Below are 26,257 nucleotides of genomic sequence, written 5' to 3' on the forward strand. Positions count from 1 at the left end.
AAAAATGTATCTTAAAAAGCCTATTACGAAAGGACACATTTGAGGGGTTAATTTTAATGTCTGATCTTAATTTCATTTTGGTTTTAAATAAAAGTCTAGACAGAATAAAGTGAGCAAATGTTTGGCAATAAGGAGATCCAGCTAAGCAGAAAAGGGTTTTGTTCTTCTCAGATATGGTCTGCTTAGGAAGAGGTGAAAGCCTGATCCATTAAATTTGGAATATTTGCTGTGGCAGCTGTCTCCTTTTTTTGGTAAATTAAAACAATACATTTGAGTTGAAGCTCCTTTGTTTCCTTCTAATGGCCATCTGTATTTTTGTAGTCCAGAGTGGGTAAGGTGAAGGTAAAGGTTCCCCTTGCACATATGTGCTAGTTGTTCCCGACTCTAGGGGGGGCGGTGCTCATCTCCGTTTCAAAGCCAAAGAGCCAGTACCGTCCAAAGACATCTCCGTGGTCATGTGGCTGGAATGACTCAATGCCGAAGGTGCACAGAACGTTGTTACCTTCCCACCAAAGGTGATTCCTATTTTTCTACTTGCATTTTTACATGCTTTTGAACTGCTAGGTTGGCAGAAGCTGGGATCAGTAATGGGAACTCACTCCGTTATGCGGTGCTAGGGATTCGAACCGCCAAACTGCCAACCTTTGTGATCGACAAGTTTAGCTATTGAGTCTCCCTCCAGATTGGGTAGTCATAAATAAATTGATAGCACATTCATTAATTGATTCGCAAATCAACCAAACCAATTTCCTTCTATGAAGTTGCCACCTTAGGAAAACCCATCGACCCACCAATTGGTTTGGTTTTAGTCGATGGGCTTTCTTAAGGTAGCAATTAATTGTATGCATATCTTCATAGAATGAAGTTCTTTTGAAATTCGTGGTCTTTGAGAAAACATGTCCAGGGTGGCTACAGGATTTACAGGCGAAGAACTTTAAGCTGTAATTCTATGAATATTTATTTGGAAGTAATCCCACCAGATTCCACTAGATTTATTTCTGAAACAAAGGACTTGTGCTTAGAGCTGTGTTTAAAACTAGACAACCCATGACCCTGTCAATGGTTTCAGAGTTATTTCCTTATCAGATTCCTCAATGCCTTCAACAATGACAGAATTTCTAATATATTGCTTTCACTGGAAAATGTCTTAAAAACTCCAGAGGTGTAGCTGCTTTAAAAGTCCCCCATGTTCAATTGTATAGCACAGTCAAACAACAGGGGATAGCCACCGTCAATGTTTTATGACAGTTTGTACTATGTCATGAATTCCATGGGAGTTAGATTTTGGATGCATTCTATAGATTAGCCCATTTGAGGTATCTTGGTTCAAAAATAGTTGCCCTACTGCAGGGGTGGGTTCCGCCAGCTGGTTTGCTCATGGGCATCCAGCACGCATATGCACCAGTGATGGGATTCAAATAATTTAACAACCAGTTCTCTGCCCTAATGACCATCTGGGTAGGTGGGGCTCGGTGGTCATGTGACTGGGTGGGCGTGGCCAACTCAAGGTCACTCAGGTCGATGGACGCTTCGCCTTAGCTGTTACAATGTAATAAGGGTTAACCGGAGAGGCAGTTTCTGTAAGCAGGTCAATAAAGATTAGGCTAGAAACAACACTAGAATGTTTCCTTCCTGCCTTCCTTACAGGATTAGCCCTGTAAAGTGGAAAAAAACAAAAGGAGATTTCTTCCAACAATCGGTTCTCTGAACTACTTAGAAAGTTACCAACCGGTTCTCCTGAATAGGTGCGAACTGGCTGAATCCCACCACTGATATGCACTTGATGCACACTGTGTGAGCATGCGCAATACAATAAAAATTGTTCTGCACATACGCAGAAACAAAGAAAAAGATGGCTCTTCCATAGGCACCACCAGAAGAACCGATCAGGAGCGTGGCAGGCAGCGACCCAGGCCACCAAACCGCTACCGGTTCGGTCAAACTGGACTGGACCATTAGGAACCCACCACTGCCCTACTGTTAAAAATCCAAGTGTTTTGGTGTATATAGATGTAATGACCTCCAAAACAACTGACTTTTTCTCTTACTTAACACCTGGATAGTTAAACCTGAAACTTTCAAAGAAAGTTCAAGTTTTTAAGTCATAAATTCCTGGAGTATGATTTTTTCCCAACCAAAAAACTTTATCCTGTTCTTTTATACTTATTTACATAAGATTATTCTCAGAACACAAGGCAGACACCATGATTTCCCACAGTACTGTGGGACAGGTTCAAATTCCAATAAATTATGATCTTTAAGAAGGTTCCCCCAAGAATAAAACTTGTTCAGTAATCTTCTGAGCTGTTTATTGGAGGAAAGAAAGAGGATGGGCTGTTTCATACAGCTACACCTTGCTCCCGAGTTAGATAATCCTTTTGTTTTTCACATAATTCTCCAACAAAGGGAATAGGAGACAGCAATGTAGGTATAAACATACACAAACATTTGCTCAATTGCCAACTTCCTCATTTTTTCAACCTAAATTTCCAGTTCCAACTCAAACCATCCTGGAGCTATTTACTCCCTGATAAAGTGATCCCTCTGCATATAGGACAGGGCAAACAAATAAACACTATATGGTTGAGTTTGTACTTGTTGATTAAAGCTAATTTGCTGTAAAATATAGTACCCATTTGAGAAATCCATTGACCTCATCTATATGCATACACATAGATAAATTGGTATCTCACACATGTACTAGCCATTTTCTAATGTGCAAACACCTATTACAACAAGGACACATTTACACATATTCCCCTCCTTTCTTCCAACTGAAACAGCAAAGAAAATTAAGAAAAATACAGAGTGGCGTTATAGTGGAGTTATAGAGGAAGGGATGGAAAGAAATGGGAAAACAAAATAGAATGGAGGAGAAGATGGGAAGAGTCAAGCAGTTTAGAAGGTTTTCTACCAGCTGGCATAATACATAAAACATTGTTCAGCACTTCACAATGCAAGTGCAGTCCAAAGAAAACCATGTGAGAATCACTTTTCTTTATAAAGTATTTGTTATTTCAATAGTAATTTAACTTCTGTGCTTTATTAAAAATGACTTGCTTTATGGATCCAGCATGTGGCAATCATTCTTATTTCACCAATACATCTGCATGCGTACGTATGTATGATACTCTTGAGTAAATTTAGTGGTGCTGCTATATGAGTCAGCACACATTATTTTTCCATTACACTGGCTTGTCATTCAATTACTCCTCTTTGTTTCTTTCTCTGTATATATGAAGGCTTCACCATCAATAGCATTTATCTTCCTGTAGTTACAAATTATACAGCTCTGTTGTCCCATTTAATGAAAAACAGACCAATACAATGGAGAGTTATCTACTTCTCTCTCCACAGTCTTCTACTTTTTTCAACAAAGTTTATTACTTTTTTGTGGCATAAATACAGATACCCGAAAAAGAATCTAAGATGAAGTAAAAAGGGGAAAAAAGAATCTAAAACACAATCCTCTTTTATCATCTTGCTTGTAAATGAGTAATTACTTAATGTGGTTAGCTGGGTAGAGCAATTATTATCTTGCCTTTTGTTCAGGAGGTCAGTAGCATACATAGCAGGGACGTGCAGTCACTAGAGGCAAGGGAGGCGGAGCCTCCCCAGTCTCCTGAGAGAAAGGAAAGAGTTTTAAATATTTTTTTTAATGAATTAAAGCCAGGATAGTTGCTACCAGATTTCAAGTCACAGTGGCTTGGTGTCTGCTCTCAGTGTTAACTAGGAGGAGGCCAGAGAACTCGGGGCCTCTTTTGCTTAAGAAATTTTTCGCCTTTTAAAAGTTAAGGCGGAGTTAAAAAGCAAAAGATTTAATATGCAAAAGAGGCACTGATTCTCCCGCCTCCTGATCTGGGAGCAGCAAATCATGTCTTCCTCCTCCATCCCCGCTGATATTCTTGGGAGCAGGTCGGGTGGCTGGCTGGGAGGAGAAGAGTGGTGAGTCTTTGTGCCGGCCAGCCGGCCGGCCAAGCAGGGAGCAGGTCGGGTGGGGGTGAGTGGCTGGCTGGCTGGGAGAAGAGCGGTGAGTCCCTCCCCAGCCAGCCTGCCACTCACCCCCACCCGGCTTGTTCCCTGCTTGGCCGGCCGGCTGGCCGGCACAAAGACTCACCACTCTTCTCCTCCCAGCCAGCCAGCCAGCCACCCCCACCCGACCTGCTCCCTGCCTGGCTGGCGAGCCGGCACAAAGACTCACCGCTCTTCTCCTCCCAGCCAGCCAGCCACCCGACCTGCTCCCAAGAATATCAGCGGGGATGGAGGAGGCGGGGGGCGAGGCGACAGAGCGCGGCAGCAGCGAGAAGCAACACCCCTGCCGCTGTGTCCAACAGGCATCTCGCGTTTATGTCCATCATAAACGAGAGACGCCTGTTGGACACAGCGGCGGGGACGTTGCTTCTCGCCGCTGCCGCGCTCTTGCCTCACCAACGGTATCCCTCACCGCACGTCACTGATACATAGCATTCTCTCCTCTTAGTTTTCTCCACAACCACAATCCTGTAAAGTCAGATGGCCCGAGTTAGAATGACTGGCTCAAACTCACCTTGTGAGCTTCTATTTCTGGAAGGAACCTCATAAATTCCCTGGGGCAAATCCAATACCTTAACCACTACACCACATTGGATCATCAATTATACAATCACTGACCGAGGCACTGACATGTCTTAAATTATGCTAGCTAATTACTAACAAGGACATAAAATGGGAGACATTTTTTTACTCAAATGTAAAATTAAATTAATTTTCCACTTTTTTATATGCTTGAATAATGTTAGAATTTGATAAAACTCTAATAATCTCATTCACATTGACAGATCAACAATGGTAGGAAGAAGCTCCATCATCTAAAGAAAACCATCATTAGTCTCTCATTGTATGCAGGAGAGAATTACTCCATAAGTTAGAACCAATGTGTTTATCACTAAAACATTCAGAAATCTTTAAACAATCATATATGGAACCTGGAATAAAGACAAACTTATTTTCTCAATTGGAAATTGCTACCTAGTTTGTACACATTTGAATCAGATGTCCAATATAGCTTTCAATGGAGTTGGTTTCAGAATTCTATTACTTTATAAATATATGATTTTGTGTCATTGCTTTATACTCTTCAGGAAGCAGATATATGCTGGGGAGAGGTATTAACGGTGTAGCAGTGAAGTCCTGGAAGACAATGTCATGTGTATATAGATTGCCCTCCACTTCTCTATCTTGGCTACAGGCCAAGTGTGTCAGAAGAAAAATACGATCCCAAGATTTGACTGACATCCCAACAGAATCTCTACATGAAATGGAAGAGTACCATTGTGACTTTCACATGAGGATCAAAATGCCTCGGATAAACCCTTCTTTAAGGTACAGTAATATATTACCATGACCTACTACAAAACTGTGTGGAAATGAAATATGTACAACAAATTTTCTCATTCATAGAGTAGGAAGGAAAGGCAACAATATGTGTGATTATTGAAGGAGAAATCATGTTTCTCACACAGCTTTCCCACAAACAATGGAATAACCATAATTCTCTTATTTCTGTCTTTTCTATACAGATGTTTGGATGCCTGGTATAAACATACAATTTAACACCATGGCTGTGTTCCACATTCATTTCACCACATGTAATTGTAAGTACTGTATCATATGAGCTTCCTAGTATTTCATATTAGCCCACCATTTCACTAAAATGCTAAAGCTATATAAATACGGGTCAGCCAAGGCAAGTGAGACATATTCAAAGCATTTTTGAGAAAACTAAATGCAGACAGCAATTAAATAAGAAGCCTTATTTATTTCAATTTATTTTAGAACATTAAAACTGTTCCAACAATCACTACAAAATCTGGGATACTGTTTAAGTTGGCATCAGTAATTGCAAGGCCGATATTTAAAAACAAGAATTGGAAGTACAAACACACTCAGTTAATGTCAAAAAGAGCCATGTCCACTTCTTCCCCATTCACATGGATGTGTGTCTTAGTTTTTTAAACAGTAAATAAAATCGAATCATTATATTAAATGTCCATAAAGTTCATAAACAGTGTTCATAAAGTATAAACACAGTAGCCCTGATTTTAGAAAAGTTCTTATTGAACTGTTTCATTTTAATTTGTTTCATCTTTTATCAAATTGAGCCTGTAGCTTATGCTGACTTGACAGCATGAAATTTGCAGGTGTTCAGAAAATCAAACAATTTGCAGTTCAGCTTATTTGAAAGAAGAGAAAGTTATCAGTTGGTCCAGGAGTAATTAAACATGAGGAATGGGTAGGAATCTAATGGGTTGTAAAAATAAGAAACTAGGTAAAGGCAAAGGTTCCCCTCACACATATGTGCTAGTCATTCCCAACACTAGGGGGCAGTGGTCATCTCCATTTCAAAGAGCGAGCGCTGTCTGAAGACATCTCCGTGGTCATGTGGCCGGCATGACTAAACACTGAAGGCACACGGAACGCTGTTACCTTCCCACCAAAGTGGTCCCTATTTTTCTACTTGCATTTTTTACATGCTTTGGAACTGCTAGGTTGGCAGAAGCTGGGACAAGGAACGGGAGCTCCCTCCATTACGCGGCACTGGGATTCGAACCGCCGAACTGCCAACCTTTCTGATTGACAACCTCAGTGTCTTAGCCACAGAGCCACTGCGTCCCTAAACTGAACTTAGAGGTGGAAAATCTGAAACATGACGGGTATTTTCTTTGACCCTGTAACATCTTTACTGATCTCTTAAAGTTATTGCTATAGTTCATAACATTTGTGTAATTCATTAGAATCTGATGGAAAAGCCAAGGCATTTTCTGATTAATGAGGAATCAGTGAGGTATCTGCATCCTGGCAGAAACATATAGTAAAAGAGTAGGACAAAAAGATTTCAGAATGGGTAAAGTTGCATAGTACCACAAGAACATAGAAATATCCCTAGCTATAAAAACTTTATAAAAAGATAGGCTGCTTGTTGGCTAAATTTATGAAACTGATATTTAAGTGAATAATATATATACACTTTTGAAAGTCGTTCATTGGAAAATGTCATTCTGTGAGCTTATGAGTCTAACAATAAGACTTTGATTAGTCTTCTACTAAAGAATGTATGGTTGTAATAATTTACTATGCAATGCTGACATATAATATACAGTAGTGTATATCAAGCATCCCCAACCTCCAGGCTGCAATCCGTTGGGACAGGCTGCACAAGCAGCAGGTGAGTGTGCAAAGCTCCATTTGTGCATGTGCGAACATGAAATCATCCCTTCTTCCCCTTGCCACCGCTGCCAGTCCACAGAGCCATATAAGTTGGGACTGTTGATCTATATAACTTATGATGCACTTCTCACAAATTAGTGATAAGTTCATAATAGCAATGGAATGTATCTTTTGAATCTGTTCTACTTATTTCAAAAGATGGTGCTATGGAAAGTGATATAATCATTTCTACTTTTCTATTTTTTGTCTTTTAGTTTTCCTGCTCCTTTAATCTATTTATATAATGGGCCAGATCTCTAGTTATTAATATTTGGAAAAATGTGGAACATAAAAGCTGAGAATTTGCAAAATCTAAATATGGCAGACAAACTATCATGAATTGGTGAATCTATTCCTTTGTCCCTTTGTCGTCATGTGCTATGAAATGCGGGGAACCAATATGAAATTGTGATCTTAATGCTATTACATCTAGTATATATGTGGGAGAGAATCTGGTTGCAGGGTCGAATTATAATAATAGATTCATATATCTGAAGGATGAAACACACATTTTATTAGTTGTAATTAGCATTCATCAATATGCATCTTCTGTCTCAGATATTGTACATCTTTCTGCCCTGCAGTACTGCATTCTAACCATTGCACCATCACGGCTCTTATTTTATTATGATACTTTATAGGGCCAAGAAATGTGCCCACCCATCATTCTTCTTCCAGTTTGCAGTTTCTCATCTTTTCATCTTTAACCCAATAACCAACATTTTGCCTTGGAATGCTAAGAATAGTTATTCAAAACATTATATCAGAGATGGTATTCAGCAGGTTCTGACTAGTTCTGGGGAACCGGTAGCGGAAATTTTGAGTAGTTCGGCAAACCGGTAAATACCACCGGAGTCCCAGCTGATTGGGAGGAAATGGGGATTTTGCAGTATCCTTCCCCTGGAGTGCGGAGGGAATAGAGATTTTACAGTATCCTTCCCCTGCCACGCCCACCAAGCCACGTCCACCAAGCCATGCCACGCCACCAAACCACGCCCAGAGAACCAGTAGTAAAAAAATTTTTGAATCCCACTACTGCATTGTATGCATATATACTGTAACAATATATATAGTGTTCATGGAAGGTTTTTTTCATTTTTGCAAACTAGTTAAAAATATACAACCCAGTAATATGAATCTCTGGTTATTCTTAAAAAATCCATTGTTTTTACATACAGTACATATAACTTGCGAATATAAATATTTGAAAATTGATACCTGGCTTTCAAATGTTGCAGCAAGCAACAGTAAATATTTCTTTTTGAGAAGATAAGACTAGAAGAGTATTGACAGCTCCACCACAGTATAACTAACTGTAGCCCTAACCTCACTGCATGTGTGCATAGGATAAACAGTCACATCAATACCTGACTGTTTTTAAAGCAAACTTTTGCAGCTGTGCTTGAAACCCCAGAAAGTTATTTAGGATACAGAAGGAGACACTTTTGACAGATACCTTTCAGTTCAATTCACAAGTCTGGAAGTTTTCTAGTCTTACAAGGACAGATGGAAGGAAGTCTCCTTCTCTGCTTCCAGTGCAAGACACCCATGCAATCCATGCTTTAAATAGCTGAAGGACAGCTATTCAATTTTTGGAGCTCTGCCTCTGTGACTCTGTATATAAAAAGTTTTAGTGAAAATTTTTGTCTGTGCAAAATTACGTGAGGTATTAGTACCGCTTTATAAAATGACCTTAGTAAGACCACACCTGGAATACTGCGTACAATTTTGGTCTCCACATTTTGAGACTTTGGAAAAAGTTCAGAGAAGAGAAACTAAGATGATTAAAGGCCTGGAGATGAAAACATAGGAAGAACAGTTGCAAGACGAGGTGATATTCAGTCAGTTCTGACAGGTTCTGGAGAATCGGAGTGGAAATTTTGAGTAGTTCAGAGAACCGGCAAATAGGCTGGCCCTGCCCCCTCTGCCTCCCAGCCTCCCTTTTGTTGCCCTGAACAGGAGAACGGAGCTGGAAAGCAGGTTAGGGGGTGGGGAGGGAATGGGGATTTTGTAGTAACCATCCTGTGCCACACCCACAAAGCCACACCCCACCCACAAAGCCATGCCCACAGAACTGGTAGTAAAAAAATTTGAATCCCACCACTGATGGGTATGGCTAGTCTAGAGAAAAGAAGGACTAGGGATGACATGATAATGGTATTCAAGAATTTGAGGGGCTGCCACAAAGAAGATAGGGTTTCCAAAGCACCAAAGGACAGGACAGGAAACAATGGATAAAAACTAATCAATGAAAGAAGCAATCTGGAATTAAGGAGAAATTTCCTAACAGTGACATAATTAACTAGTGGAACAACTTGCTTTCAGAAGTTATGGATACTTTTAAAGAAGAGACCGGACAGCCACTTGTCTGAAATGGTGTCGGGTCTCCTGCTTGAGCAAGGGGTTGTACTAGAAGACCTCCAAGGTCACTTCCACCTCTATTCTGAATTAAAATGTTAGCCTTTTGTGGGGAAATGATTATGATATTTCTAGTCTCATTTGAAAACATTTTATTTAGCAAAATATCCATGTTCTAATTTTTTAAAAAAACCTTTCCCCCCTCCGAAACAATTACAAGTTATATGGTCTTTTTTATCCCTTGCCTTCTGCAACAATGATCTGATGGACAGGAGACAATACTATATTTGTGAATAATCTGCCTTCCACTTATCATAACAATCCTAGGAGACACTGAGTTCAATCACTTATGGATTGTAGCATGCTTCTGTACTCCTGTTTATGCTTCAAAATAAATGAAAATTCACAGCTATGACAAGCAAATGCCTTATTTTCTTCCTTACTTATTCACTTCTTGTAAACAAAAGTATACATGGTGGGAAAAGAAAAGTAGTAATTTTCCAAAAATTGTTATAGAAGGATACATATTGCTCCAGCATTAAACCACTGAGTTTTTCCTGAGAGCCAAACATACTTTGGACATTTAGAGTAAATATTACAACTCAGTCTGGATGGAGAACATGAATGATGATAGTCTTTAATCTTAGACTCTCCACTGTGGTTCTGATTCAGATGAGAAGCTTTATATTCGTCATTTATATCACTAGAACAAACTCGTGGGCCACCTACGGCCTTTTATTTGTCCTATCTGGCCCATGGTGGCAGTGGTGTTGGCGATGGGCATGTGGGGTAGCTTTGACAGGGGACAGTGCAATTTCAGCAGGTTGGCATGGTAGCTGGATAGCAGGGTTGCAGGGTGGCAGCCAGGCGAAGTGACAGCACTCCACAACAATCTTGATTTCTCATGTTGCCCCTTGGGAAAATCAATTGCTTACTTGCACTAGAAAGTATTTCTTGAAACAAAATTTAAATTTTTTAAGGGCAAGCTCAATGTAAAACCTTGCCTATATTTTTAAAATGGTGTGAAGTTTGAACCACAATCCCATAAATAAAAAGCTATGATTTTTCTGATACACTGATAATGGCAATCTTTTAGAATACCTAATTAAGTAAATACTACCTTTTATTGAGGTAGTATTATGTTGAAGGACTTTGTTTGCAATTGTGTATGTTTCTAATCGTGTGTGTATTGTTTGCTTCGTGTATGTATGCAGACTTCATTTCAGAAGTTCATACCTTTCTTTCTGTCGATTGTTCACATCCTTCTGAAAAAATAATATGAAGGGGAGGGATAAGGAGACAGAGAATATCTTTATTAGAAAAATAAGAAGAATGAAAATTTCTTTTACACCCAGTTGAACGAATAGAACAATGCTGATAAGAAACTACTAGAATAAGCACTTGCAAGTACCTCATATATATTCTTTAACATATAGAATTGATATTTTAATTGTGCTATCTTCCATGAGCTTAAATTATTTTCCAGATGACTAACAGATAAGCTAAGATTCCCATCAGTAAATGTGTGAAGTGGGGATTGGGTGGGTATGACCAATTATACCACTTTACACTTACTTAAATTGAACCACAATTTCCATCTGGTTGGCCATTCATCTTGTTTAAAGAGATAATGCTGAAGCACTTCACAATAACTTTTAAATTTTACTATCATGAAGAGTTTTATCATGCACAAAGTTGGCCAACTCATTATGTAACCCTGAAATCAAGATAATTTTAAAACTACTGACTGGCTGATCCTCTGAGGGACTCTGCTTCTCATTACCTCCATTGATAAAATTGCCCTTTTATTCCTATTTTTCGTCTTCTGATTTTAATCCTAAAAGGACAGTTCTCTTATTCTGTGACTACTAAGTTTACTCAAGAGCCTTTAAATAGGATTTTTAAAAATATAAATAGACAATATTGAAAGAGTTATCTCCCTCCACATGCTTATTTTTCTACAACAAACTTTTTTCTTCCCTATGTTTTTCTTTTATTACTATTTCCATCATCATATCCAGACCATTAAACTGACTAGTCTTTAATTTGCTCAAACTCTTCTGAATTCCTTTTAAAAAAATGTGCCACAATGACCATCTTCCCATTCTCTAGAAGTTGAATATTTTTGTTAGGACATTAACAATTTGATATGCGAGTTCCTTGAAAACACTTCAATGTACTATCAAAACCTGGTAATTAGTTACTGTATAGTCCTTCAATATGGTTTATAATGTTTGTCATATCAACTCACTTTAATTGTTTGGACTACTTTCCTGAGAAAGGCGGTCATATTCAGCTCATATATCTTCTGTAGTATGCAACAACATAAGTTATTCAGTTTCCATTCAATCTGCATATCCAACTTGGCTCTTTTTTATTGTTGTCCAATAGCCTACACCAGTGATGGCTAACCTTTTTGTCCTTGTGTGCTGAAATTGCGTGCATGAGTACAACAGTACACGCACGTGCCCACACCCACAATGCAATGTAACCCATCCCACTGTGCATGTGCACATAACCCCCATGCTCCCCCTCTCCCCCACATGCATGCAGCCCCCCCGTGACCCCTCTGTACATGCGTGTGATCCTCCATTTTGGGCCTAGCCGGCCTCCCTGAAGCCTACTGGGACCAAAAATGGACCGCGCCCACTGCACCCCATTTTGGGCCTAACAGGCCTCCCTGAAGCCTCCTGGGACCAAAAGCAGGGCATGGAGGGAAACGTCGCACCACCATGCTCCCTGTGCATGCGCATGTGACTCCTGCACATGTGCACATGACCCCCACACACCCTGTGCATGCACCCACATCTCCCACATGTGCATGTGTTTCCTGCATGCATGGCAGAGACCTGAAAACCAGCTGGCCACCAGGAGGCATGCGCGCATGCTGGAACTGAGCAGGGTGACAGCTCATGTGCCCGCAGAGAGGGCTTCACGTGCCACCTGTGGCACACGTGCCATAGGTTTGCCATCACGAGCCTAGACACTTTCCTGGCTGATTTCCTATTATGAATATTTTAATGAAATTCTCATTGTAAGCCTTCCTATCTTTTACAGCTTCCTAATCTCTACAGGGTCATTAGGCCAACTCCTGATGTTTCCTTTCAATCTCTTTTTAACACATCTTCTATTTTTTTTAAAAAAAATCCTTTTCTAATGAAATGTAATTATGTTGGAACGTGCTGCTAATTTTCCATAGATTTGCTATTTTCAATTGCAAGAACTTTATCTTTAAAATGTGGACTTTGACCTTTGTAGTAGTTCAGACAATATCCCCAAATATATAGTCTATTGTACAAAATAATACAGCAAAGTTTGCATTTGATACTTGGGATATGCATTACAATGGGAGAGAGCCACTTTGGGTAGCAGCTAAGAGCACTCGGCTGGTAGACTATAAATTCTAGTACTGCCTATAAGTTCTAATCCAGCTGGATGTCTTCTTGGGCGACTCTCTTTCAGTCCTAGGAAGCCAGAAGTGGCAAAAAGTTTCCCCAGAACATTACAAAACATTGCCAAGAGTCAAGAATGAATGGAGGACCCAAAAAAGAAATGAGAGGTAATCCCACTTACATGGTGTAATACCATGTAAGTGGGTGGGATCAGTGGTGGGATTCAAATAATCTAACAACCAATTCTCTGCCCTAATAATTTCTTCCAACAACCAGATCACCAAACTGCTCAGAAAGTTAACAACCGGTTCTCCCAAAGTGGTGCAAACTGGCTGAATCCCACCACTGCCTAAGAAGTAGGGCTAGGAGTAGGGACACCCAACTTGTAGTCTATTCTCAGTCACAAAACTCATTAAGTGATTGCTTCACTCATTCTCTTTCAGCCCAACAGACCTCACAATAGGGTTCCTGCTGTAGGGACAAATAAGAGGAGGAAACATAATTATTGTTATGCCACTATAAATCTAATCACTAATCAGCCTGTCTATCTCTCTGCTCTGGAAAAGTGCAACTTTTCATTATCTTTCAGGGAAATATATTTCTACAACCTAGCTTAAAAGAGAACAAAGAAAGTACTGTACAAAATATTAGACAACTATTCTGTTCTAGAGACAATCTTTATTTGATCTCCTTTGCAAATGCTTCTGGTTTATTCAAACTAAAAGCAGTCAAAAGGGTATGTGTGTGTAGGTGTTTGCACTAAAATATATAGACTGAAAGTCATCAGTGAGAGAATACAAAGAACTAACCTTCTGCAAACCCACACATGTGGAAAACCCGAAAAACTCAAACCTTCCACAAAAAGGCACAATCTCTAACCTTAAAAGATGCTGAACCGTTTGATCTTTAATCTTATTTTGAACAGAAAGAGAGAATCTGACAATGGCAATTACCTGCCTCCAATGCACTGATAATACACATGGCTACAAGATTGCTATCCAAAATTTACTACTTTGTTCTTGATGGAAATATGGTACACAGAGGTTTTAAAAGATATTTTATTGCAGTCAGCATTCCTGAGTATTTTTAACGACGGTTTATTTCCACTTTGTCAAGCGTATGTTTTTGTTTTCCTTCCCAAATATTGAAGATGCAATTGATAAAGTAAAATTATGGCTTCTCGTTGATCTTGATCTGCATAAAACTGAATCGTATTCCAAGGAAGAAGCTTTGAAAAAAACATGCAAAGAAACGTAACACTCTTCCTGCAAAATTCCTAAATCCTGGAGGGGGGGGAGAAAGGGGGGGAATGTTCTTAAAAACATTGCCAGACAAAAACACAACAAGAGCTGGATGTTGCATGGCATCTAGTATTTGCAAAGCACAGCATCTGGTTTCTATTTGAAAAATGACATGAAAAGTTCCGACTCCTTGCTCTACACTTAATGAAAGCCAGGTGGCTGTAAATCAGAGCAGGGCCCTGAGCCCCTCTAAATATCCCTAATTAAATTGAGGAAACCACTCTGTCTGCCTCTTCCTTGAAAGTAATCATGCTAATGAAAAATTGGCACAAAATGAGAATAAGATGCCCCCCCTCCCCAATCATTTGCTTTCAGACAATGTGGAATTTCACCCTCACACCCTCCACAGGACCCTCATCACCTGGCAAGAATTTTTAAAATCATGTAGTGCAGTTATGTGTGGGAAAGAATTGTTTTCCTGTCAGCGCATAGATTCTGTACCAGAACTGCTTTTAAAGCAAAATTTGACATGGCTGGGAGGTGAAATATCGAAGGGAAACATTTGGTTCAGGCCGGAGAATTCTCTGAGGAGAAGATGGAGAACCGGCCCATCCCTCATGATATATTTCTTTTCGTTGAAACAGAACTTTGGAAAAGTGAAACTTCTGATCACTACTTCTGATCAGAAGGACCACTACACTTTGCAGGAAGTGATATTTCAAAGGCAAAGAATAGGTTGCAGGAGAAATGTAAAAAGAAAAAGAAAAAGAAAGAAAGAAAGCCAAGCCTAGTTAATGAAGCAAACATGTGGCCTCCACAGGGATAATCCTTGGAGTTATCTGATATTCAGGTCTCCATCTCTAAAGGTGGAGAGAGAAATTTACCCTTCGGGTGAGAATCTGACCTCAGAAGCCCCCTGCCAGCTTCACAGAAACCTCCAGGGTTGTAGCCGATATTATTTACTTTCTTTCCAATGAAAGCAGGAGCAGGGACCTCCATCCTTTGGGGAAGGAATAGATGAAGTTCACTTCTGCCTTAACTGCACAAGTCCGATGGGATGATTTAATATGAAGATTCAATGTAACCCAGTAGGTAGTAGAGTTATTCAGGGTAAGCATGATAGGAATCACAACCAGACAAACTGATTTTACTTTACTGTAAAGCTACATTGAAAGAATTATGCAAGTCCAGTAGTACAATTCTCCCTGCCCTCCCCCCCACCTCCTTTACAACATACAAAATTAGGGAGGGTATTTTCTCAGCATTTGCCCCACCCACTATTTGCTTTGGCTACGCTATCCAGTGGTGAAATTCATTTTTTTTACTACCGGTTCTGTGGGCATGGCTTGGTTGGCATGGTTTGGCTTAGTGGGTGTGGCAGAGGAAGGATACTGCAGAATCTCCATTCCCACCCCACGCTGGGGCCAGCTAGAGGTAGCATTTGCCAGTTCTCCGAACTACTCAAAATTTCCGCTAGTGGTTCTCTGAACCACTCAAAATTTCTGCTACCAGTTCTCCAGAACCTGTCAGAACCTGCTGGATTTCACCCCTAGTGGTATCGCTCATCTGACCATTCCCTTCATAGCATCTCTTAGCTCAGTCTCAGTCCAAAGTTTTTCCCATGCTCTATTACAGGTAGTCTTCGACTTACAATAGTTCATTTAATGAGCATTCATAGTTGCAAACGCACTGAAAAAAAGTGACATAGGTGACTGTTTTTCACACTTATGACCGCTGCAGTATCCACAGGGTCACATGATCAAAACCAGAGACTTGGCAACTGACTCATGTTTATGACAGTTGCAGGGTCCCAGGGACATGTGATCACCTTTTGCGATCTTCTCATAAGTGTAGTTCATGGGGAAGCCAGATTCATTTAGCCACCGTATTACTAACTCAACAACTGCAGCGATTCACTGAACAACTGTGACAAGAAAGGTCGTAAAATGGGTCAAAATTCACTAAACAGATGTTTCACTTACCAGCATAAATTTTGAGTTCAATTGTGGTCAAAAGTTGAGAACTACCTGTACATATTCCTCCTAAAAGGAGGAATGTGCAGAGTAATTTTTAGTCAAATGCGTATGTGCAAGCAACGTGCAGCCGCAAAGCACAGGCACAGCGAACCAGTACTAACCGGTTCACGAACCCACCCCTGAATAGAATGTAGTACAAACACTGCAGTTTAATATTGTATTAGAATATTGTGTGAAAGTCAGCCAGTTGCCTAAAGACAGAATGATTTTGTAACTTAGTTGGAAGTGTATACCAGCTTTCAGGTTCATAGGGTTGGAATAAATATCCATCTGGTTCAGTTCCAAGCCGGGAGAAAGACACTGGAAACATGGAGGCTTATTGGAAAGAACCACATGGTTCTCTGGTGAAGCTGACCACATGGAGTTGAGAATGGGTGGCTTTTATAACTTCTCTTGGGCTTTGAACTTGAGCTTCCTGTTCTTGTGCAAGAACATGTATTCTATTGGCTTTTGTAGAGGTCATAACTGGCTCTGTAGGTTGTCTCAGTTCCCAGGTTTGGTTGAAGTTTGGCTGATGCACTGAAGGGACTTGTTGGGCAATTCCGATTGTGGCTGAGGCTAATCCTACCTTTGTTCAGACCTTGCTGCAGGGAATTTGCTAGCTATCTTTTTATCTCTTAAGTGCTGACATCTGCTGTGGGCTATTAAGGAAGGTGGGAGCTGCTTTCCAAGAGCATATTTCTCTATTTCTCATCCAGGGAAACATAATGTTCTGCCTTTATAATATTTCCTAAAATGTTTCATTCTTCTGGTAGAGGGTGGCTTCCATAATAGCATAGGCACTTGCACTTACACCAGCTTTAGTTTTGTAAAATGGGGACGATCATAGCTTTCCCAGTACAGTGTGCTGAAAAAATTGAGTAGGATAAAAACTGTCAAGGAGTTGGCATTAAAAGCGCTATCTAAACAATTAAAAAACTAATCTCTCACTAAAGGCCTTGAACACCTCATTAACTTGCATGCTGTTAATCAGGCTCTGGCATCTCTCCACCTGGTCTCCTATAATGATGGTTTGTTTTGGGAGGGATTAGGCAATCCTGAGCTATTTCCCTGGATACCCCAGAGTGATCAAAAGAAGAGGTAAGGTTCCTTCCTGCCTGAGTCATCTAGAAGAGAAAAATAAACTGTCCATTACGGAGCATTTCTAGTCAAGGAACCATTCGGAGTTGGCTTGTATTAGCAAATGATCTAACCAGCCAATTCTAAACTTAAACTCCAGATAACCATTCGGCCTGTTGTGTTCATTTTAACACGATTCCCCTAGCAAACAATGCTGATTGCCCCATTGATATTTGATAAACGAAGAGGGTGAAATCTTGACTGTTTACACGTCAAGCTTTTTAGGGATAAACATAGGTATTTTCTTCTTTCTCTGCTGAATAGAAAAGCATGCATTAAGCAATTTTTATTTTTTTATTTCATTTACTCGTATTGGATACTATACTATAGGTTTGTTGGTACAAATACTTACCATTTCATTTTTGCTTTCATTATTATATAAAGAAACATGCTCCTGAGCAAGATTGTGTACAGGTTCTAGCACAGCAATTTTGATCAGAAGTATTAAATGCTAATCATCTTCAAATAATGTTATAATTACCTCTCACCATTTAATGTAAACAAAAACACACACATGGTGGATATGTGTCAACAAGTTTGTGTCATCCTTTAGCAATCACATACAGAGATGTCCTCCAGGACGATCTGTCCTCAACTTGATTCGTCTGGTGTTTCAACGATGCATCTATCGCATAATGTATCCAAAGCGTGATAATTTCAGCCTGATCATTTATGCCTCAAGTGAAAATTCTGGGATGTTTTGTTCACTGTTTTCTTTTCTTAGCTATCTGTTTAATTCAGAGGTGGTATTCAGCAGGTTCTAACCAGTTTTGGAGAACTGGTAGTGGAAATTTTGAGTAGTTTGGAGAACCGGTAAATACCACCTCTGACTGGCCCCACCCCCATCTATTCTCTGCCTCCCGAATCCCAGCTGATCTGGAGGAAATGGGGATTTTGCAGTAACCTTCCGCACGAGTGGAAGAGAATCAGTGGTGAAATTCAATTTTTTTTACTACCGGTTCTGTGGGCATGGCTTGGTGAGCGTGGCAGAGGAAGGATATCGCAAAATCTCCATTCCCACCCCACTCTGCGGCCAGTCAGAGGTGGTATTTTCCGGTTCTCTGAACTACTCAAAATTTCTGCTACTGGTTCTCCAGAACCTGTCAGAACCTGCTGGATTTCACCAGCAGGTTTAAAATTCCTATTTTAAGAATTGCATGTCACAGGTTGACATGGTCAACACCATCAAAGACCTTTCTGTAATCAGTGCAGTGGTGGGATTCAAATAATTTAATAACTGTTTCTCTGTCCTAATGACCTTCTAGGTAGGCATGGCTGGGTGATCATGTGACTGGGTGGGTGTGGCCAACCCAACATCACTCATGTCGAGGAGTGCTTCTCTTCGCCTGGCCTCTTGTGACCATGGGGATGCTGCAATGGTTGTAAGTGTGAAAAATTGTCATGTCACTTTTTTCAGTGCCATTGTAACTTTGGATAGTCACTAAATGAACTGTTGTAAGTCAAGGATTACCTGTACAAAAATACAAAAAGCTTCTTTGCTAGCAAAAAGCTGCACTGAATACCAATCATTAAATTAGAAATATCTGCAACCCAGAGTTACAAATCAGGCAGGGTGCCAGAGGATTTAAAATAGTTGAAATGCAATGATTTCTTCCAACAACTGCTTAGAAAGTTAACAACCGGTTCTAGCGAAAAGGTGTGAACTGGTTGAATCCCACCACTGAATCAGTGAAAGACATATTGACTTCTTTTGGAGATTCTATAGTTTCCTCAATAATCCAGCAGGCATTAGCAACAATATATCACGCTCCTTGGCCTTTTTTAAAACCAATTTGAATATTTGCCATATTCTGTTACATGTAGAGATCTAATCTCTGCAAGCACAAACATCTGTATATGCAGAGATGTATACACACCATAAACAAAACGAGCACAAGCATTTAATCTGTCCTTGCTTCCTTCTTTTCTACTAATGGGTTAATTACGCGACCTTTAAAAATATCTGATTAAAAAACCAATCAGATGGCAAAGTATAACAATTAATGTCAATGTGTTCCAGGCAATGAAATGTTCATTTGGTCCTTTTCATAAACTTGGCAACTGTTACTGCCAACACACACACACACAAAGGTATTTTCAACCATTAAATAATGTGCCCAGCTGTTGTTTGTAAGCTAATTTTTTTTTTTAATCTGTTCTTTGATCGGCAAACCTGCACTCCAGTGAATATTAACCTACTGCACGTATTTGAAAGTCTTTGCAACCCGACGCTTTGCTGGCCTTGCCAATTCCAGCACGCCTGGCACGGGAACAAAAGAAAAGTAAAAAGACGTCTGCTTTGTTGGCATTTCCCCTCCCCACCTTTCTTCAATTACTTCATCCAAATCATTTAGAAGAGGTTAAAAATCCAGAAGGCTCACAGGCAACTTTACACTCAAATGCAAGTTCTTGGAAAGCACAGGGCACTCAGGAAAGCTGGCTAGGATCCAGCAGGGAACTCACAAAGCTGCTAGTGTTTTCCCATCCAGGGAAGCTGAAAAGTTGCTTCTGAATGCATGGCTGTTCCCTTCATCTCTTTTGATGGCATGAAGTTGACATTTATAGACTTCAGCTATGGTTGGTGCTCACCACAGCATATCGGGAACAGGAGGAATAATGGCAACTGCCATCCTGTTTTATTTTTTTCCGCCCACACAGGACAACAGGAACTCCCTGGGTTCAGTTTTTAAAAACTAATGACTTTTCAGCTATGAAATGCAGTTTATTGTGTGAAATAATGCTTCCACTCGAGATAAAGTTGGGGCAAAGAGCTTGTCAGCTGTCACAACATATGATACTCCAAAAACCTCTGATGGGTGCTCCAACACTGGAGGTTTTTAAGAAGAGATTGGACAACCATTTGTCTGAAATGGTATAGGACAGTGATGGCTAACCTTTTTGTCTTCGCGTGCCAAAAGCACATACACGTGCACGACCCCCCTCCCACACTCCCCCTCCTGTGCATGCGTGCACGACCCCCCTTGCACCCCATTTTGGGCCTAGCAGGCATCCCTGAAGCCTCCTGGGACCAAAAACAGGGCATGGGGGGCGCTGCACCTCCCCCCCCTCGGGCATTCCTACACTGTTACAGGTGTAATGTCAGCCTTGTATGCAGCTTTATTCCTCTCTAGCATTCATCCCCATTGTTCAATGATGCATTTTCTGCCTCTCTAGGATTTACCTCTATCTGCTCCGGTGAGGCACTTCCTGTTCCTGTTGGATGTATATAGTTATATTCTCAATGGCTTGTATAGTATTTTAACTGCATTTTGATTGAACAACATGCAGTGTGGAGATCCGAAAATCAGCTGGCTGGCAGGAGGCACACATTCATGCATGGTGGAGCTCAGCAGGGGTGATGGCTTGCGTGCCGGCAGAGAGGCCTCCATGTGCCACCTGTGGCATGCGTGTCATAGGTTCATCATCACGGGTATAGGATTTCCTGCGTGAGCAGCGGGTTGGACTAGAGTTTCTCCAACGTCCCTCTAACTTGGCTATTCTATTATATTCTGATAATGGCATATTATTTGGCATATAATGGCAAAATATTATAAAGTGCAATGCAAAACCACATCATAACAAAACCACATCAATTTATTGTATGGAAATTATAGTCTAGTTCCTAATATTGTGAAAGGCTATGTGTAAGGTGACCAGATTTTCAGATTGGTAAAGAGGGACACCATTGACTGGGGGGGGGGGGGGGCTTGATTAAAAATTTTATTTTTTGTCAAAAGGTCACCCCAGGACACTGAAACCAGCATAAATATGAATCTGTTGCCAAACAAAATTTTGATCATGTGACCATGAGGATGCTGCAACGGTCGCTAAGTGTGAAAAATGGTCGCAACGGTCGCTAAGTGTGAAAAATGGTCATCAGTCACTTTTTTCAATGCCATTGTAACTTTGGTCACTAAATGTTTTCCCCCTCCTCGAGACTCCTCACTTCTTCCTTCATTCCTCTTGCTTATCTACCTTCACCTTATCCGTCTTCTGCTCTTTCCCTCTCTTCCTTCCTTTCTCCTTCCATCATCTCTTCTTTCCTCACTCACTCCCTTCCTCCTTTTTTCTCTTCCTTCCTCCTTCCATTCTTTCATCTTCATTTCTTTTGCCTACCTACCTTCTCTGTCTTTCTGCTCTTTCCATTTCTCTCTTCCTCTTCGCTTCTGTTCCTTCCTCCTTCCCTCCTTTCCTATTTCTTCTTTCTTCCTTCCTTTTGCGGCACAAGCCCCGGAAGCGAGTGGAAGTTCTCTGCGCGACTGAAATGGACGTCGCGGCAGGAGAGCCGCAGGGGAGGGCGGCGGGACGCGACTACGCCTCGTGGACTCGCAGTGTGGTCGCTGGGAACCGGCAGCACAGGCACCGCCACACCGGCAGAAGCTCCGTGAGTCCGTGACCGAGTGGAAGTTCTCTGTGCGAGCGGCGGCGGCTGTTTCACTCGCGCAGAGAACTTCCACTCGGTTCCGGAGCTTCTGCCGCCCATGGCGGCGGAGCACAGGGGCTGGCTGTGACGCGAGGAGGTGAAATGAACTCCGCAAAGAGGGAGAAGGAGAAGAGGAGGGCTGTCTCCTCCCCCCAAGCGGCTCCCGATTCCCACCGGTACCAATTCATAACATGATTACTCACCAGTGAGTAAGCGCAGCTGCAACCCCAAAAGACGAAATGAAATGGAGACTCGCGCAGGCGTGTTCAGCTAAGCGGAGTCCAGCCAATCAGTGAGATGGTTGGGATGGAAAATTTTCAGCACGTGGCGTGCTGAAAATTTCCCATCCCAGCCAGCTCACTGATTGGCTGGAGTCCAGGCCAATCCAATCAGTGAGCGGCAGGCTGGGCTGGCTTAAATTTGTAGGATAGAACGGAACGATGAGCCAGCCCAGCGAGCTAGCAGCTGATGAGTGGGGGAGCGAGGGAGCTGCGAGCACCAAAAAAAGCGTGTTTTTTAAAGAACCGTGCGGGACGCGGGAAAACTTATGAAAAAGCGTGGCTGTCCCATCAAATGCGGGATGTCTGGTCACCCTAGCTATGTGGGAAGTTATCATCCAGCTCTCTCCCAGAAAAATGAAATATCCTAGGAAATATTGAAAAGGCAGAATATTTCTCTGGATGTGAAAAGAAAGAAACATGCTTTAAAAGACAGAATAGTTGCCTGTAGCTTCCTGCCCATCCACACTTTGTCAATAGACCATTGAGAAGGCCAGGCTAGCCCACTTTACATAATAAAGACTTCTCCACTGCAGCTGCAGGGGGAAGGGATATTACTCAACTCTCCACATGGCACCTGAGAACTCATCTATACCTGGATTCAAAACAGCCTAGAGAGTAGTCCCCTGCATGGCACCATGGGAGTCTGACAACCAATTAGAATACATTTCTTACACAGGAACAGGAAACAGAGAGGTGGGACTAAACAGGGTATAAAAAGCCTAGCAAACCCCTCCTTCAGCCCTTCTCTCTTCTTCTTCACCAACATTAAAGCATGTGATCACCTTTTCTGTTCAGGGCTCAAGCCATGTGGCCCTGTCCAACAATAAACCATCTTTCCAAGCAGCCTCCATGTCTCCAGTGTCTTCTTCACCACTTGGAGCCGAACCCAGAAGGACATTTCTTTCAACAGCTAGTCTTGACAAATTATGTGGGAATATTTTTTGCTTTTTCAGTGATGGAAAATGAATATACCATGTGAACTGCAACTGCTACTTTTCTGTTACTTTAGTCCAGTGCTTCTCAACCTGTGGGTCGGGACCCCTTTTGGTGGGGGGGGGGGGAATGACTCTTTCACAGGGGTTGCCTAAGACCATCAGAAAACACATATTTTTGATGGTCTTAGGAACCGAGACACCAATTTTATGGTTGGGGGGTCACCACAACATGAGGAACTGTATTAAAGGGTCGCGGCGTTGGGAAGGTTGAGAACCACTGCTTTAGTCAATGCCGAAGATAGCAGCTGAGTTGATTGAAAGTGAGCAACAAAAGACAAAATCTGAGTGTATTTGTAAAAAATAAGAAAGCCAGAGGGCTTTGAGAAGTAACTGGCACTGCTTTACAAACTACCCCAGTTTTATGGTATATTTATAGCAAATACAGATTTAATAGGACTGTGCATCCTTTAAAATGGTTGAGAAACACTTCAAATCTCACACAAGCACAAACACAGCATTATTCACTGAAGCAGCCAGTGAATTTTTCAGCTTGCTGAAAAAAAAAATCTGCTGCTTGAATTTAAATTAATTTAAATAAGTGGATTCCTTAAAGCAGCACCAACTTTTTTCAGACTTGCGTGAAAATCTGAAAAAGGTAGGCTGTTTTATCGAAGCCAGAAAAATGCTGTGCTTTGCGAGACTCCAAAACTTTGAAACGTTCAAAATCAGAATGTGTGCTTAAGTCTGTCTGGTTCAGCATATCTCTAATGCAATGGAAATGGCTATTCTGCCTCACTCTTATTGCTAAACTAAAATGTACTTGCATATATGTGTGTAGACTATATTTTACAAGTTCAGCTCTTCGGGTCCAGCTGTTTCAGCTGAGCTTTTACATACTTTTCAAAAAATTGTATCGGGGAGATAATTCCGGAAGAGAAAATATGTCTAGAGATAACAAGTGTGATAATTTATTCCACTGGGAAATGTAACAGAGTACATATTTTAAATCACTTTTCCACATTCTGCTGCAATCAAAAAGTTATAAAAGTACAGATAATCCTCAATTTACGACCACAGTTGAGCCCAAAATTTAGGTTGCTAAGTGAGAAATTTGTTAAGTAAGTTTTGCCCCAACTTTTCTTGCTATATTTGTTAAGTGAATCATTGCAGTTGTTAAGTCAGGAACATAGTTATTTACTGAATGTGGCTTTCCCGTTGATTTTGCTTGTCAGAAGTTGATAAAAGATGATTAAATGACCCCAGGACATTGCAACCGTCCTAAATAGGAACCAGTTGTCAAGCATCCGAGTGTAAATCACATGACTGTGGAGACATTGCAACGGTTTTAAGTGTGAAAAATGGTCATAAGCAGTGGTGGGATTCAGCCAGTTCGCACCACTTCAAGAGAACCAGTTGTTAACTTTCTGAGCAGTTTGGTGAACTGGTTGTTGGAAGAAATCATTAGAGCAGAGAACCAGTTGTTAAATTATTTGAATCCCACCACTGGTTATAAGTCACTTTTTTCAGTGTCTTTGTAACTTTGAACGGTTGCTAAATGAACTTTTGTAAATCGAGAACTACCTGTATGAACTTTTGTAAATCGAGAACTACCTGTATGAACTGTTGTAAATCGAGAACTACCTGTATGCCACTTCAATGGGATCAAGATTAATAAGCAATGAAACTAATTGGTATGTAGCAACATGATAGGGAATGGAAGGAAGTTGCCTAAGCATAGGTCATTTATTTGTAATAGCACCAGAAAAGAGATTTTTGAATTTTATACAGTACTTCTGTGGATGATCTGTCTAACAGTCAATATTTTAGGCCAGAATAACATCCTGCTCAGCCAAAATACTCATTAGGGGACCTTGTTTGACATTAACTCTTAGCCTAAACAATTGAAAAATTTTGCATGCTGTTGTGAATTCCTTGAAAGAAGGGGCAGGCTTAAAATGAATTAGATAAAATTTGAAACTGAGGCTAATGGTAATCATTACTAATAGCCTGTCATCTTCTAGGGATAGATTTGCAATATAATTTCATTCCCCCTCCCCCGGATGTTAACGTTGGAGAATTTAAAAATAATTATGCAATGCTTGGAATTATTGGAATGTTCCAATCGGTTTAAGATGAACTGTCAAATTGATAATGCATCTAGGACAGACAAACAAGCAAACTGCTATAGTGAATGGCAGAGAAACAGGTTGGAAATCTGGAGGTCCCAAATCTACTGTCCCAGAAGTATTCTGGGATTTCACACCCTGCCTCCATCCCCAGCTATGGGATAGCCGCAGGACTGTTCCTGTGCCATCACAAACCTTCCAAGGGCAAATTTTACATCTGCCTTCTAACTGTGGTGCCTAAGAGAGATAGACCTCTCACATTCTGTGCTGTTTTATTGGCAATTATTAGGTCAAAATAACGGGTAAAGTTTTATTCTGACTAGTCATGTCTGACTCTAGGAGGAAGTGCTCATCTCTGTTTCCTAGCTGAGGGAGTCAGCATGTAGTGTAGTCAGTATGACAATATATCAAGGCACATGGAACTTTGTTTCCTTCCCATCAAAGTGGTACCCATTTATCTACTCACATTTGCATGCTTTCGGACTGCTAGGTTGACAGGAACTGGGTCAAGAACAGGAGCTCACTCTGTCATATGGTCTTTGGGTCTCGAACTGCCAACCTTCTGGTCGAACTGCCAACCTTCTGGTACTTATAACTAAGTACAAAATAGAAGAGAAGAGAATTCTTTATTGGCCAAGTGTGATTGGACACACAAGGAATTTGTCTCCGGTGCATAAGCTCTCAGTGTACATACAAGCAATAAGTGATAAATCATTATCATAGTCATCATAAAAATACATTCATCATAAATCATAAGATACAACACTTAGTGCTAGTCATAGTGATAGTTTATACACACCATACACATCTTGTTTTTCTCAAGAGCAAGAGACATACATATGAAGGAACATGCACATTTCATATTAATGGAGTGTCTTTTTGATTACTAATGCCTCAAAAAACACATGATGCAAATTACCTAGCATATACCTCCTATTTTATGCATTCTTTGTTCTTCTACTAGATCATGCATTGTCTTTCTATTTGCCTGACAGAATATGATAGAATATAAATTCAACTATTATTTGCGAAGAAGATTGCTACAGGGAAATAATGTTATCTTTTAGTCCTATTTTCTTATTATAGTTAGACCAAATCATT

The 26,257-nt window shown here is 40.7% G+C and overlaps 1 long non-coding RNA gene across 1 annotated transcript in view; it reads left to right on the forward strand.

The window, feature by feature from the left end:
- Positions 1-4,415: 4,415 nt before the first annotated feature.
- The window catches only part of LOC106538519 (uncharacterized), a 32,767-nt gene continuing 10,925 nt past the window's right edge, over positions 4,416-26,257 (forward strand). Inside the window, exons 1-2 of the long non-coding RNA XR_001312735.2 lie at positions 4,416-5,361; positions 5,559-5,633. This is a non-coding gene — a long non-coding RNA (uncharacterized LOC106538519). The remainder of the gene's footprint in view (positions 5,362-5,558; positions 5,634-26,257) is intronic.

Source organism: Thamnophis sirtalis, unplaced genomic scaffold (assembly GCF_051295495.1).
Source record: "Thamnophis sirtalis isolate CommonGarterSnake01/CBP01778 unplaced genomic scaffold, rThaSir2_p1.2 scaffold_5, whole genome shotgun sequence".
NCBI lineage: Eukaryota > Metazoa > Chordata > Lepidosauria > Squamata > Natricidae > Thamnophis > Thamnophis sirtalis.